This window comes from Magnolia sinica, chromosome 14 (genome assembly GCF_029962835.1).
Source record: "Magnolia sinica isolate HGM2019 chromosome 14, MsV1, whole genome shotgun sequence".
In the NCBI taxonomy this organism is placed as follows: domain Eukaryota; kingdom Viridiplantae; phylum Streptophyta; class Magnoliopsida; order Magnoliales; family Magnoliaceae; genus Magnolia; species Magnolia sinica.
In genome coordinates this window covers 40045646-40061122 of record NC_080586.1, presented here as the reverse complement: position 1 = coordinate 40061122, position 15477 = coordinate 40045646, and the positions used below count along the sequence as shown (strand labels likewise).

Genomic DNA, 15477 nt, shown 5'->3' with positions numbered 1-15477 from the left:
TAACCGGTAGAGGCCACAATTTAAAAATTTGCCCCAAACCGATGTAGTGCCTCTACCGTCTAGCCTCAAAGCACTAAAGCTTGACCTAAAACTTTTGCCCGCTGATCTTAAATATGTTTACTTAGGTCAAGATGAGACATACCCAATAGTGATTTATTCCGACCTTGAGAAGGAATAAGAGAGTATGCTTATTTCTACTCTTATTGAGCATAAAGGAGCCCTTGGATGATCGATTGTGAACTACAAGGGAATTAATCCTTTGATTTGTACTCATTGCATTCATCTTAACGATAATACGAAGACCTCGTAACAACCACAACGTCGATTAAATCCAAATATGAAGGAAGTGGTTAAAGAAGAGGTACTTAAGTTGTTGGATGTGGGTATCATATAACCTATATCTGACAGTCAATGAGTGAGTCCAACTCAGGTGGTTCCTAAGAAGTCCGGAAAAACTATCTTATCCAATACTGATAATGAACTCGTGACAACTAGAGTTACTACTAGTTGGATAATGTGCATTAACTAAAGAAAGTTGAATATCATCACAAGGACCACTTTCCTTTGCCCTTCATTGATCAAATTTTAGAAAGGCTAGCCGGTCACTCGTACTGTTGCTTCCTTAACAGGTATTCGGGCTATAATCAGATAGAGATAGCCCTTAAAGATCAAGAAAAGATGACATTCACATGTCCCTTTGGCACCTTTGCTTACCGAAGGATGTCATTCGAGCTATGTAATGCCCCCGTCATGTTTCAACGATGTATGTTGCGTATTGTTTCTGACATAGCAGGGCAATATTTAGAGGTCTTCATGGACGAATTTTCTATCTTTAGTCCATCCTTCAGCGAGTGCTTGAAAAATCTTAAAAATGTGTTAAAGTAATATGAAGAAAAGAATTTGGTGCTGAATTGGGAGAAGTGTCATTTCATGGCTCCTAAAGGAATAGTGCTTGGACATATAATCTCGTCCAAGGGAATTGAGGTAGACAAGGTTAAAATTGACCTTATCTCTAACCTACCTCCACCTAAGAGCATACGAGACGTGCGATCCTTCTTAGGACACGTCAAATTTTATAGACAATTCATAAAGGACTTTTGTTACCACTCTCATCCTTTATGCAATCTACTTCAAAAGGATGTAGCATACGAGTGGACTGAGCAATGTCAGGAAAGTTTTACTAAGCTTAAGGGCATGTTGACTACTGCTCCTATCATACAGCTACCCGACTGGAACATTCCTTTTGAGATTATGTGTGATGCATCTAACTATGCTATTGGGGTGGTGTTAGGTTAGAGAAAAGAGAAGAAGCCCTACGTTATTCACTATGCAAGTAGAACTCTAAACTCTGCCCAAATGAACTACTCTACTACAGAGAAGGAGCTCTTAGTCGTAGTGTTTACTTTGGACAAATTTAGGTCTGATTTGATCAGATCCAAGATCATCATCTATACTGATCATGCAATGCTGAAGTACCTTTTCTCCAAGAATGATGTTAAGCCCCTCTTAATAAGATGAATCCTCCTACTCCAGGAATTCGACTTAGAAATACAAGACAAAAAGGGAGCAGAGAACGTTGTGGTTGACCATCTCTCGAGACTTGATCTTCCCAATTCCGTTAAGATGACACCTATAAATGACATGTTCCCTGCCAAATAACTATTTAAACTCTCCCAACTACCTTGGTTTGCTGACATTACAAATTATCTTGCTACAAGTTTCACGCCGACACATTGGACTACGCAAGATAAGAAAAAATTCTTCACTAAGGTACGTAAGTTTTTCTGGGATGATCTTTATTTGTTTATGTAACGCCCTGAAATTCGGGGGTCGAGCATAACTCGGCTCCCGAGTTCCAAAACATCACTTATGCAACATATTTAATGATGGATGTATGTTGACTGTATTAGTGCATAAAACATGGAATAGATTAAGCCAAAACACAGATATGATTCAGGGATAAGTGAATAAAGCAAGCGGAAGACTTATAGAAAAGTATGTGTACAAGTGTAAATCCCCGAAATACATATACAAGCCAGATCGTATGAAAGTGTTATTTAACAAAATTATAAGCATCAAGTTACATCATTTAAATTTCCAAAAATAATCCCAGAGATCCCGCGCATCAGACCAAGGCTCGCTAGAACCCATCTGAAAACTGCATATAAGAGAAAGCAGCCACATCATCATCCATCTCCCGCTCTGTCTCAGAAGTCGCATCAACATCTGCAACATCAGAACCTAAGACAGAGTCTGGTGGGTGTTTAACACCGCCCCAGAACGTGGGAGTGAGTGATCAACTCAGTGGAACAATAAGGCACTGGTTAACATGTTATCAGTTCAATCAAACAATAATGATAAAGCAGAACAATTAAATAAATCCTAAGTACTCTTGTTAATGCAAGGATGTATGCAATATGATGTGTGCCCTCACGCGTACACCCTCAGCGTCTTCATCTTACGTTACGCATGACATCGCCTTAAAGTGCGCCACATCTACAAAGCACATGCAAATGCGGTGCATGGATATGATTACCAAGTTGTTATTAGTCCACTTCACACAGCAGGATTGGGAAGCTAAGATACCTTCCTCATATCACCATCCAAACAGTGATCCATTCTAGGGTCGTCAATCCTAGTCATCTCATACGATCATATGTTTGAGGTCGTAGCAAAGGGCTCGTCACCAATCAATGCACGCCTTTCATGCCCTTACTACGACAGTTCGGCTCGTCACCTCCTTGCGGTATCCAGGTATGCTCGAGGTCACTACAAAGGGCTCGTCACCAATCAATGTACGCCGACAGCACGAATATAGTGTCTCATACCACCATAATCGGGTCACGAGTTTAGTTGCTCACTAGTCACTACGGGGAGGCTCGACACCCTAGCGTAGGCCGACAGCTCGACCACGGTGTCCCATACCACCATGTCCGGCTCATGAGTCATAGCGGATCAAGTACCATAGTTAATAGGATTTCACTGGTAAGTTCGGTACCCTAGATTCAAGCAATAGCGTCCATACATGGTGAATATACATCGGACAATCGGGTTACTTGACGAACTCGACTAGTACGAGTGCACGTTGAGTTGAGCGACATAGAGTGCGCAAACACTCCTCATGGCTAAACCACTGCCGACAACTCTAATACGACTCGGGTTCGTCTAATACGTCCTACGTGGCGAAAGCAACCTCAACCACAAATATAGAGTCGATTACCGATTTCCTGGACTAATGCATAGTCCCACACACCTTACACTACAACAGATATTCATATGGAATGTAAAACAGTAATGGAACAACAACTTAAATCATGGTACATAAGCACTTGAGGAATATCAACTTAACATAAATGTAAGCACAAGTAGTGCTTGAATTTAAATAACATGGAATGTAACTTGCATAAAGGAAATCATGCACATCAATAGGAGTGTTGAGAATCACTTCTCAACGCCCGCAATCAGTGTAATAAGTTACACTTAGATCATTGATGCATTTCTACAAACACTTAGCATACATGGAACAACATACATGACGTATGTTGAAATACATGCATTTAGACAATTCCTTTTACCAAGGAGTTATCATACATGCATCTAGCATACATACATGACAAATAATCATGGCAAACATAAGTGCATATTTTATACGTATACGGTACTTTATAAATACACATAGAATACACAAATCTCAATATAACGCACGCATATCAGGAAAGCAACGTAAACACAACATTTGGCATGTGAAATCTCATCCATAACAAGAATAAATCATTCACTGGGATTGAAAGCCTTGAAAACCATAACCTATACACTTAAAGTCCGCACCTTAAGCCAGAAAAGAAACACCGAACTGATTTAGACGAGTTGTCTTCGTCAACGGCAATAGGATACCCTAAAACAAGGATAAAAATGAGATACAACAACACCAAGACTAATCTAAGCTCTAACACAGGTTAGGGTTGATTAACTTACCCCAAAATGAACTCAGAATCGTCAGAAGAACGATTCAAAGTGAAGGTTCAAAGATGAAGAAGAACAAGGAAGAATCCAAGATGATTCACCAACTTATCTCTCTCACTTTCTCTCTCTTTTCCACTCTCTTTCCAAGCTAGGGTTAGAGAAAATTCGTATGGAAAAGAGAGCTAGGGTTTAAGGACTATAAATAGGCCTATTATTGATGAAAATAACCCCAGGGTCAAGGTATACCTAGGTTATAACCAAAGCATGCCTTTCTCGATCCAACAAAGCACTTCTGGTGGGCCTATAACCAAAAAAGGTCGGACTTAAGCTCATTGACCATGGATCTAGGTCAAGCTGAGTTTTCATACCGACCGGCTCTTCAGATCAGCCGTGGCAGACCACACTCAATTCAACGGTCACGGAATCTCAATCAGGTCCACAAGCACTAGGATATGCCTGGGCCAACAATCTTGATCAGAGGGTGAAATGGGGTCAGAATCCAACGGTCAGATAGCTTAAAATCGTCGCGCAAGCGACACGACTCAGATTTCATAAAAACTTATTAAATTCCAACCGTTCTCACACTCTTCACTCCGAGCTCAAACAAATCGACCCAGAACATCAGATGGACTTGATTTTCGAGGTGATGGTCAAGCCCAACTCGGTGACCGCAACAGCCTAAGATCATCACCATCGGACTTTTGACGCGCGGTCCAGGTCTGATCCAGATCTTTCAAAAATTCCCCAGAACAACTGGATTTAGCGATGGATCCCAGGTTTCAGAGTAACGTAGCGCTAACTAATCTATAGGTTTAGAGCCATGCAGATACAATTTAAAGTGATTGATGCGAATTTCACAAGCAATCGAGTATAGCGCTAATTACCCCGAAAACAACTACTTAAGGAAAGATTAGCACAAAAATTTCCAAGGTCGTTACAATCTACCCCCCTTAAAGAAAATTTCGTCCTCAAAATTCATACCTTCATATAATCCTCAAGGATCAGAGGGTAGGTCTTCCTGACCTCAGCTTCAGATTCCCAAGTAGCCTCTTCCACACCATGATGCGTCCATAGCACCTTCACAAGGGGGATAACCTTGCTACGCAATACCTGCTCCTTCCTGTCGAGAATACGCGTCGGTCGCAGTACATAAGTGGCATCCTCACTCAACTGCACTTGCTCCCAACTGATAATATGCGAAGGATCAGGAACGTACTTCTTCAGCATAGAAACATGAAATACGTTATGCACGCCCGCAAGAGGTGTGGGCAAAGCAAGGCGGTATGCTACCGCTCCCACTCGATCCAGAACTTGAAATGGACCAATAAATCTCGGCGTCAGCTTTCCCTTCTTACCGAACCGCAGAACTCCCTTCATAGGAGAGACCTTCAGAAAAACATGGTCTCCAACCTCAAACTCAAGCGGTCGACGCCTCGTATCAGCATAACTCTTCTACCTGCTCTGCACTGTCAGAAGTCGACGTCAAATGATGTCAACCTTCTCTGAAGTCACCTGCACCAACTCCGGGCCAAGCAAACTACGCTCACCAATTTCTGCCCAGCAATGTGGTGCTCTGCACGGGTGACCATACAACGCCTCATAGGGAGCCATGCCGATACTAGCCTGGAAACTATTATTATACGCGAACTCTGCATACTGAAGACAATCATCCCAACTGTCCTTGAAATCCAAAACATAAGCTCGCAACATATCTTCCAGGACTTGATTCACGCGCTCCGTCTGCCCATCTGTTTGCGGATGGAACACGATGCTGAACTTCAATTTCACACCCATTGCTTCCTGGATACGAGTCCAGAAGATAGATGTAAAACGCGTGTCTCTATCAGACACAATCTCCACGGGAACTCCATGCAGACGCACTATCTCCTTGATATACAACCTAGCCAACTCGTCTGCAGAGTAAGTGACTCTGATCGGTAAGAAATGCGCCGACTTCGTTAATCGATCGACGATCACCCAAATAGAGTCAAATCCCTTCCTCGTCCTCGGCAACCCAGAAATAAAACCATAGAGATGAAATCCCACTTCCATTCAACTATGGGCATGGGCTGCAATAACCCAGGAGGTCGGTGATGTTCTGCCTTGACCTGCTGGCACGTGAGACAACGAGAAACAAATTCAGCAATCTGGACCTTCATATTGTCCCACCAATAAGACCTCTTCATATCCTGATACATCTTCGTGCTACCTGGATGCATCGCAAGCTTAGAACTATGAGCTAACTCGAGAACCTCCCGTCTCAAGTCAGGGATGTCAGGAACACATAACCGGCCACGAAAACGTAGGCCCCCATTAGAACTAACACTCCAGTCGGAGTTCTCATCTGTACCAACCCGCTGCCTCATCTTCACCAAAAGCTCATCATCTGCCTGAGCTGCAACGATCCTCTCATCGATAAGGGGCTGTACACGAATGTGTGCGATAACCTCATATGGCTCAACCACTATAAGCTTCTGCTCAAAATCGCGCATGAACTCCAACATATCCCACTCTGCTATCATCAGCAGAGCCGCAAACTCAATAGCCTTCTTGCGACTCAACGCATCTGCCACAAGGTTCGCCTTGCCCGGATGGTAAGAAACATCGAACTTGAAGTCCTTCAATGTTTCCATCCACCTGTGCTGCCTCATATTCAAATCATGCTGCGTGAAAATATACTTAAGGCTCTTATGGTCGTAAAAGAGCTCGAACTCCTCACCATAGAGGTAATGTCTACAAAGCTTTAATGCGAATATGACAGCTGCTAATTCCAGGTCGTACGTAAGGTAATTCTCTTCGTGTTTCCTCAACTGACATGAAGCATAAGCAATCACCCTATCCTTTTGCATAAGGACACAACCCAGGCCAACGCGAGAGGCGTCAGTATATATAATATACTTAACCCCTTGCTCTGGCAATACTAGCACAGGGGCGGACGTCAACTTGTCCTTCAGCTCCTGAAAAGCTAACTCCGCCTGCTCATTCCAAGCAAACTTCAAATCTTTCCGTGTCAGCTGCGACAACGGTCTGGCAATCTTCGAGAAGTCCTGAATAAAGTGTCGATAATAGCCTGCAAGACCCAGAAAACTCCTTACCTCAGTAACTGAACCAGGCTGCTTCCAGTCCTGCACTGCAGCTACCTTGGCAAGGTCGACGGCTATTCCTTCCTTGGACACCACATGTCCCAGGAACTTGACTTCCTCTTTCCAGAAATCACACTTCTTGAACTGTGCGAAAAGCTGATGCTCCCTAAGAGTATCCAAAACCGCTCTTAAGTGCTCCTCGTGCTCTGCCCGACTCGCCGAATATATCAAGATGTCATCGATGAAGATAATGACGAATCGGAACAAGAATGGCCGAAACACCCTGTTCATCAGATCCATGAACACGGCCGGTGCATTCGTCAGACCGAACGACATCACAAGGAACTCATAATGACCGAAGCGGTCCTAAAAGCGGTCTTTTGCACGTCCCCATCCTTGACGCGTAACTGATGATACCCTGACTGCAGATCAACCTTCGAAAAGTACCCTGCCCCCTTCAACTGATCAAACAGATCATCAATCCTGGGCAAAGGGTACTTATTCTTCACAGTTACCAAATTCAACCTGCGATAATCAATATACAATCACAAGGAACCATCCTTCTTCTTCACAAACAGAACAAGTGCTCCCCAAGGAGACACACTGGGCCGAATAAAACCCAATTCCAGCAAACCATCTATCTGCTTCCTCAACTCCTCCATTTCACTCGGAGGCATACGATAGGTGGGTAAAGAAATGGGCGCCGCACCAGGCATAAGATCGATAGCAAAATCAATCTCACGCTGAGGAGGTAATCCAGGAATCGACTCAAACACATCTTCAAACTCCTGAACTACCGGCATACTAATCAACGCCAACTCGGCCGAACTCTCCAACAGAGAAGAATAAAAATCAATACGAAGAGGGTAACTGACCTGAACTGGGAAAGTAACAGTCTCGCCCTCAGGTCCATGGATCGTCACTGATCTAGCTTCACAATCAATCTCAGCTCGCATCCTCGTGAGCCAATCCATACCCATAATAACATCGTAGTGATAAAGCGGTGCGACTAACAAATCAACACGGATCGATCCACTTCCCAGATCGACCAAACAATCCATACAACGCTTGTCCAAAGCAGAGGAAATCCCCGTAGCGGTAGTAAGCGTCACTCCTTGCATAGGAACAGATCTCAAACCCAAACGCCTAACTGCCGCATAAGATATAAGAGAAGTAGTGGACCTTGTATCCACTAACATAGAAACGGGAATACCTTCAATGTGCGCTGTCACCTCGAAGGACCTCGGCACTAAGTCAGACATAGGTGCTTCAGCTGAAAGCGCATGAACTCAAGCCTGCGCTGACGATTCGGCGGAGGAACCATGGGCCGCTGAGGTGGCCTGAAACCAGGAACTACAGGTCTGAAGGATGGATGAGCTGGCGCTGATCGAAGAGGAGGAGGAGAAATAACCTGAGGCATCGGACGGCTAACCCTCTGCGGTGGAGTAAAACCACCGGCTCGCATACGGGAGAAGCAAAAACGGTCCAAGTGCCCCACCTTCCCACAATAGGAACATCGAAGATCAGCTCTCATCTGCTGAGCAGGCGGCGCTGAACGCCTCGGAGGAGAATCTGCTCGCGGCCTCTTGCCGAGGAAAGGTGCACCCTGGAAATTCGGTCGCGGCCTAGGAACCATCGGTGCTCGCATGCGGGATGCTCTATCTCCGTCCTGCTCTGCTCGCAAGGACATGCTCACCAGCTCCGCATACGAAGAAACGCTAGCACAGCAAATCTTCGATCGGATCTCAGGTCTTAGTCCCTCAGAGAAACGCCGCATCCTCATCGGCTGATCACCTAGGATCAAAGGAACATACCGCCCTAACTCAGTAAACCGGTTCTCATACTCCGTCACCGACAACCCTCCCTGGCGGAGGCGAAGGAACTCACTCATGTCGGTACTTGACCGGAAAATACTTCTCCTGGAAGCGCGCCTCAAACGCCTGCCACGACCACACAAAATCCTCATCGACAGTGCGAAGCACACTGTCCCACCACAGACTGACCTCCTTCTCAAACATGAAGGTGGCACGCTCAACCTACTCGACCTCAGAGCAGTGTAGCGGTCTCAGCATCTTAGAGATGTGGCTATCCAATACTCGGCCTCCTCGGGTCTATGAGAACACGCAAAAGTAGGAGGTCGCAAGCGCTGGAATCGCTCGAATGTGCCGCTGGCACTGGCGCTCCCAGATGGAGGCATAAGTGAAACAAGTGGAGTCGCCCCCACTGACTGAGCAAAGATCCCAGCCATGGAAGAGAGGAACTCCTGCTGCTGCTGCTGCTGATGCTGCTGCTGCTGAATCTGCTGCTGCTACATCAACAGCATCATCTGCTCAAACCTATCAACAGGTGGAGTAGATGAAGGTGCACGGCTCGGCCCAGGAACCGAGGGTGTGACTGGAGGAGCCATCGGCGTCGACCCAACACCGGCACGAGATGGACCCGCCTGCGGATCTGACTGGCCCGGGGCACCTTGATAGATCTATCGGCTAGTTGTAATGTTACCTTAGTCGGTTTCAACTCACCAAGTCCTAGCTGCTCATAAATCGAATATGGTAACAAATTGACACTCGCCCCTAAATCAAGTAATGCCTTCCCGATCTTATGATCTCCTATGCCGCAAGAAATGGTGGGAGCTCCTGGATCCCTAAATTTAGGAGGGGTGTTATGTTGAATCTTGGAGCTGAGCTGCTCTGCAAGGAAGACTTTCTTATGAACATTCTGCTTACGCTTTTGAGTGCATAAATCTTTAAGAAACTTAGCATAAGCAGGGACTTGCTTGATAGCGTCAAGCAACGGGATGTTGACTTGCACTTTTTGAAACACATCCAAGATTTCATCAAAGTTATTTCTTTTCTTTATTGGTGCCAGACGTTGAGGAAAGGGTGCTTTGGGCACATAAGGTGGCACATTAGTGGCTCTTGCAGAGTCAGAGAGCTTTTGGACTTTGGATGCATTGGTATGGCTCTCTGCTTCATCTTGATCTTCTGTTTTAGAATTTGATTCATCCCCAGGCATCTCTATCTTGTTATTAATCTGCTTGCCTGACCTAAGGGTAGCGATCGATTTGGCCTGTTCATGATATTGCCCTTGGTTGGAATTAGAGCTAATCTCATACTGTCCCTTTGGATTAGCCTCAGGTTGGCTAGGGAACTTGCCCTTCTCTCTCTCACTTAATGTGGCAGCTAGTTGACCCATTTGTACTTCCAACTTGGCAATGGATTGTGCATTTGCATGTAAGCTTTGCTGGTTGGCCAGTAAGGTTTGTTGGGTGTCTTTTTGGAATTGGAGAGAACTCTGCATGAAAAGATGGAGTGTATCCTCAAGAGATGGTTTCCTTGATTGTGTAGGCAGTTGTTGATATTGTGGAAACTGTTGAGGTTGTTGACTGCCAACTTGGAGGTGCGGTTGCATGGGAGGATTTCCAGATGGTCCTCCTTGTTGTGGTCCTTTTGCCCAAGAGAAATTTGGATGTCTAGCCCACCCTGGGTTGTATATGTTCGAGTAAGGATCATTCCCAGATTTTTGAAAAGTGTTCATAGCATGAACTTGTTCAGAGAGAAGTTCTAGGAATGCTGCACCAGATGGACAAGACTGCATAGGATGGGCAGGACTAGAACATGTGGCATATGCCTCGACTTGAGCTGTTTGTGGTGGTCCATTATTTAATACCAGAGCATCAACTTTCTTTGTCAGGTTATCAAGCTTGGCGCTCAGCTCTGGCATGACTCCTATCTCATATATACCACCTCTCTTTTGTGGTTGGGGACTTCTGTCACCTCTATTTGAATAATCCCATTGCTGGGAATTTTCGCACAAGGTTTCAAAGAAGTTCCACGCTTCGACATCACTTTTGGTCATGAATGACCCTCCACTGGTGGCATCAACCATGCGACGGTTTTGTGGTGTCCAGACCGTCATAGAAGTATTGAACTTGTTGCCACTTCTCAAAACCATGGTGAGGACATTTAAGAAGCAAGTCCTTCCATCTTTCCCAACATTCATGAAAGTGCTCGCCCTCTTTTTGTGTGAAGTTAGTAATTTCTCTACGGAGGGCATTGGTTTTGTGAACGGGGAAGAACTTGTTTAAGAACTTCTTAGACAGTTGGTCCCATGTAGTGATAGATCCAACTTCTAGAGAATTCAACCATGCTTTCGCCTTATCCTTCAAAGAAAAAGGAAACGGGCGTAGGTAGATCGAATCGTCTGAGAAGTTTTGGAACTTAAAGGTGGAGCAAATGTTTAAGAATTCTTTCACATGATGATATGGGTCCTCCTTGTCCAATCCATAAAAGGATGGCAACAATTGTATGACTCCAGGTTTAAGTTCAAAGTGTGCTGCCGTAGTAGTTGGCAACACTATGCATGAAGGCGCATTAAATTGGACAGGAGCTGAATAATCTTTGAGAGCTTTAACTTCAGTCTCATTCGCCATTTCAACAGGATTATTTCTCAATCTTTCACGAATTGTTCTTTCAATCTCAGGATCAAACGGTGCTAGTTCTATATTCAGAGATCTACGTCCTAGCATAAACTATGTTATTGCAATGTAAGAAAGAAAACTAAACTAAGAAGCAACCTAAGAGAAATAAAACTAGACCTAGGAACTATGAGATTCTAAAACAAGTTAAAACTATGTAAATGAAAATTGGAAAGAAGAACCCGGAAAAGAAGATGATGAATGTCTGTAGATTTGAGAGCTCCTCCTTTTGAAGACAATGTTATTTAGCAGCTTCCTTCCTTAATTCCTGTAAACAAAAAGAAAACAAAAATAAATTAAATTTACTAAAATAATGCTAGAAAAAAAAATCCTAAGCAACGGTTAATTTCTAAAAAAAAGAAAGTTTGTAATCTTAGAAATAAAAACTAAGTTAGTTTTAAAAAGGGAAAAAATTTCTAAAACTAGAAAATAGAAAGTTACTTGAAAGAAGAATCAGAATCTAGAATTAGAAAATAGGAAATTTCTAAAAATAAAATAAAATAGCCTAGAAATAGAAACTTTCTAAAAAAAATAAAACCTTAATTCTAAAAATAGAAATTAGAAAAAAATAGAAAATTTGGAAAGAGATTACCAAATTAGTAGTTTATGTCAGGTCCCTACAAAACAGGAAATAGGTTAGTTTCTAAAAAAATTTAACCTAAAGTTAGTAAAAACCTAAGACTATGAATTATGATAAGAGAGAATCCTAAATCCAATTGGACCAAAACAGTCCCCCGGCAACGGCGCCAAAAACTTAATATTTTTTTATAAAACCAACCTGATTTAAATGATTTTAAACTCGCAAGTATACGAATCAGATGTAGATATGGTACGTATTACGAGATCGTTCCCACGAGGACTAGTCGTCACAATTCAAATCTATGATTCTCCTTAACTAATCCAACAAATAATGGAACGAATTTCTAAGCACAATTTTATGAAAAACAATTAATTAAGAACAGGGAAGAAAATTCAATCAGAGAGAGAGCACTAGGACTTTCGAATCCACCCCTAATTATCCTAACCCTTGTTTTGTCTGTTGATTCACCTTGATCTAGATTGGTACCACTTATACAGAGAAAGCACAATCTGTGTCCTTAATCGGGCATACAAACTGTCTAATTCCTTTAAGCAATGCCATGAATGACATATCCCATATCCTTGGTCGGGTACATGGAATGTACATTCATTAAAGCACCCTGTTTCTTCCTCTATAGGAAACTTGTTCTTGATCAGACACAAGCACCTATAATAAGCATCCAAACAACATCCATATATATACTTTAATCAAGTTCATAGATGGAGAAGTATAGAATTTAAACCCATAAAGCCCACTTAAAGAAAGAAACAAATTAATTGAAATTCAAAGTAAATCAACCAATACAAGAGCTAATCAAATTAGGGGCTTCATCTCAGCCCTAGCTGAGAGATTAGTGACCCATAAAATCCATAAAAAATATTAAATAAAATTCATAAAAGAAACGTCAAACAAACAATCTCTTTCTCTCTTCTTTCTTCTCTTTCTTCTCTTTCTTCTCTCCCTTGCTCCAGATCTGGAATCCCCTGGTTTTGAATGCCTTTCCCACGTCCAAAACTCCCCTTTTATAGCTACTGGATGGCTGGGGTCGGTGGCAGAGTCGTAGAAGGACTCGGAGTACAAATTTTCACAGCCGTGATCGGTGGGCCCCACAGAGGTATTTTCTGGAAAATCCACCCCGTCCATTGGATTCAGAACGAAATTTCAGTTAAGAATGGGTGGATTCGAAGGTCCATTAGCGCGGCCCACAGAAGAAATCTAAAAAAAACTCAGTTTTGAACGTCCCGGGGCAGTCTACTTTTGGCCTCTGTACCGCACACGTGTGTACGCATGGGCGAGGAATATCAACATGGTTTTGAAGCTCTCGAAGCCCTCTACACGATGGACGGATCAGATCTTCCGGAAGGTTGACGAGTGGGGCCCACTAATTTTTGTAAAAAACTGGCAGCGTCCGTGCGTTTCGCGGACGCCAAACCGACGCTGCGATGATGGTTGGGTCCATTATTGGACTTTTCACAGGAATCCACGCCTTCCATTGGATGCAGGACGGAATTTCGACCGCATATGGGTGGTTTTGAATTTGCGTGGACGCGGCCCAAAGAAGGAATCATGCTGAGATCTTTTTGAACGTTATAGGGCAGCCCGCTTATGACCTCTGTAGCTCACAGGTGTGCACATATGGTCATAAACGGAAAACATGGTTTTGTAGATATTGAGCCCTTCTACACGATGAACGGTTTAGATTAACCGTACGTGCTACCGATGGGGCCCACAGCTGTCCGTAAAAAAAACGGATTTCCGTCATTCACGCTAGAAACGAAACTTCCGTTTTTGAAATAAGAAAGTCGGGTCAGGCGCTGATCGACTTTAGTCCGTTCGGTGCTCAGGAGTGCACATGTGCACTGTGTACACACGCTATAGATATAGGTCCACCGTAATGTTTTTGAGAAATCGCACCATCCATCCTTTTTCTCATATTATTTCCACCGTCAGACCAAAATTGATGTATATCCAGATATCCACCGGGCCCCACTTAATGAATTAAGGGGCTGATCTGGCCGTTAGACCACTTCCCGAGATCGTCAATGGCTGAAATTTAATATGTACGGTTAATTTATGGTCCCCATCACGTGTATGAAGTTTCGAGTTGATCGGATGGCGGGAAACATGTGATCTTGCATTCTTGACCCTTTTCGAGCCCCTTTGCCTTGCTTTCCTCAATCCCAGGCGTGTAAAATCTTCATTATTGGTTTTCTGGAGTCCATCCCGTGCTCTGGTAATTTTGGAGCGCCAAATCCATGTTCTTAACATCATCTTTCAGTACACACTCCTGATTTCATCCTGTAATAAAAACACGATTAAAATATGGCATCAAACCTTATCATGTACGTAAAATCAGGCAATTACTGGGGTCTGAGATGCAACATTCGACACTCATCAGAGGAACCCCAGCAAGCGACTCAATCAAAGAGAGATGGGCCGAAGTCTTCGAACCCTTAGGAGGCATCCCTACATTCAATAGAGGATGCGACCTGTCAGATTCTAAGTCACATAATCCATCCACACAACAACACAACACAACTCCAAAGGCAAACAACATGCATTCCATTAATCAAAATCGTTGCAATACAAGTAGTGCAGCAATACATGAATCACGACTAGGAAAGCATGAAAACAACAACATCTAACACTTCAAATAACCACAGCAACTACAACAACCACAAATAACTACCACAACTACAACACTACAACACTCCAACTACAAGCCAACAATGGCTACACAGAAAGAAAAACAACAAACAAAGCAAAGATGGCCACGACGACAGCTACTCGTCAGAATCAGGAGATGGAGGTGGAGCACCCTTATCCAGCAAGCAACACAGGATAGACTTCAGAGTCCAAGTCACCTTCTTAAACTTATGTTTAACAAGGGCTCGAAGATCAACCATATCTTGGCGTAAAACAGCCTGCCCTTCTTCAAGCCGTGTAAGACGGGCATCTCTGGCAGTCTGCTCTGCGCCCTGCTCTGGCGTCACAGGAGGAGAGCTATCACTTGAATCCTGTGCCTCAATCTCTTCCTCGTCTTGCTCTGTTTCTTCCTCAGACTCCGCACCACCTTCAGCATAACTCTCTTCATCACCACTCTCAGACTCAGCCTCACCCTCTGAGGCAAGCCGACCAGAACCAACCTCCATCAGCTTAAGAGTCCTCAGATTGATATGACGAACAGGAACCGGCTTCTTAGCTCCAAGCCTATAGCCAAACTCATGTGCAATCTTGCAAATGAGGTGGCCAAAAGGAAGCGACTCGGTCCTTCTACTCGAACGAGCGATGAGAATAATCTGGCGCAGGACGTACGTCGGCACACACAACTTCGCTTCTTGCCCCACCTGATACAGAAAATCCACCATCAGGCG

At 43.8% G+C, this 15477-nt stretch overlaps 1 non-coding gene across 1 annotated transcript; it reads left to right on the top strand.

Annotated features, from left to right (window-relative positions):
• The first annotated feature begins 10993 nt into the window (after positions 1-10993).
• LOC131226335 (small nucleolar RNA R71) lies at positions 10994-11100 on the top strand. Its single transcript, XR_009161728.1, has one exon. It is a non-coding gene; the product is annotated as a small nucleolar RNA R71 (small nucleolar RNA).
• Positions 11101-15477: the final 4377 nt, after the last annotated feature.